The sequence below is a fragment of the Calliphora vicina genome, chromosome 4 (genome assembly GCF_958450345.1).
Source record: "Calliphora vicina chromosome 4, idCalVici1.1, whole genome shotgun sequence".
NCBI classification, from domain to species: domain Eukaryota; kingdom Metazoa; phylum Arthropoda; class Insecta; order Diptera; family Calliphoridae; genus Calliphora; species Calliphora vicina.
Window position 1 is genome coordinate 23,922,202 of NC_088783.1, and position 1,498 is coordinate 23,923,699.

At 30.2% G+C, this 1,498-nt stretch overlaps 1 non-coding gene across 1 annotated transcript; it reads right to left on the reverse strand.

The window, feature by feature from the left end:
- Positions 1 to 441: 441 nt before the first annotated feature.
- TRNAW-CCA (transfer RNA tryptophan (anticodon CCA)) lies at positions 442 to 513 on the reverse strand. Its single transcript has one exon. It is a non-coding gene; the product is annotated as a tRNA-Trp (tRNA).
- Positions 514 to 1,498: the final 985 nt, after the last annotated feature.

The following is a 1,498-nucleotide window of genomic DNA, read 5'->3' on the forward strand; positions in this document are numbered from 1 at the left end:
GTAGTATTTCTACTACTATTTTTAAAAAAATTAGTTTTCTACTACTATTTTTTAGGAAAGTAGTATTTCTACTACTATTTTAAAAAAGTAGTACATATTATCGAAATGCTATTGTTTTAGTTTAATTTTTTATGCATCACTCATTTTAAATTTAAATTATTTTTTGAAAACTTAAGCCTAAAAACTATTTAAGACCCCTTTCACACTAGGCAATTTAGTTGCGCAAGTCTCTTGCCCAACAACAAAACAGCTTGTAAAATTTTCTTCTCCTTAACCCGACATTACCTCTGGCATCTACAAACACAAGAGACTTGCGCAACAAAATTGCCTAGTGTGAAAGGGGTCTAATTAAAGGTGTTGTTTACACAGGCAAATTTCAACATAATATTTATTAGCAAGTTTATAAAATATAATTTTCGAAAAAAAAGATATTTTATGTTGTGACCCCGACGTGATTTGAACACGCAACCTTCTGATCTGGAGTCAGACGCGCTACCGTTGCGCCACGGAGTCTATATATAAATCAGTGCGCAAATGTTTATTAAGTGCTAACAATTTTTATTGTTTATAACCTGTTATTTGTTCAGTTGTACTTATATATTTCTGTGTTACAGGTTCGTGCCCGCATGAGGTCATAAAGAATTAAATAAAAACAAAGTTGTCGGTGCATTTAAAAAATAGAATGGCGGGTTCTTATCATTTTTGCAAGCTTTTGTTGAGTTTGACAAAAATCTTCATGGAGCAATGCCTCCAATTCTTGGTTTGGCTGACCTGGGCGATATTTGACTTCTGTGTCAAAATTGCGATTTATGAACCGTACAAACCATCTCTTGATCGTTGAAACCGATGGAACACATTCACCATCCCACATTTTAAAGTCATACACCCAATATATTTGATTAAATTATTGGAATAATATTTTTACTCATTATTCGTTACAAATTTTAAAAATTAACAGATTATACGAACAATAAAAACAAATTATAAACTTTTATTCGATTAAAATAAAACTTGAGTAAATGGAAACCCTAGTAAGTACAGAAGGACCATTATTAGTTGGTAATGAACAATTTCGCTGACAATCAAATTAACACAGTCATTGAACAAATCCCTTCATTTATTCTTTATACTACAAATATATTATTTAAATCTTATGCGATTATTTAAATTGCATGTTTGCCCTTATCAATTCATTTTAAAACCATTACATATCTTCCATAAACTTCATCCCCTGCCAGTTACAACTATAATTTAATTTTTAAACTTCTGTTATTTAATCTACATATTATCAAATCATATACAAACTTAAGGTCTAATCTACATGTATGTAGATTACAAGTAATGAGATAATGCGAATATAATCGATGTTAAATAATGGAAAATTCCTATCACTAGCACGCGTGTTGCATTATTGTTTGATATTAAGGATTTTTGGTGTTCCTTTGAGTAACATCTATAGTAAGTACTCGTATATACTTTCGAACACATATTTACTCGT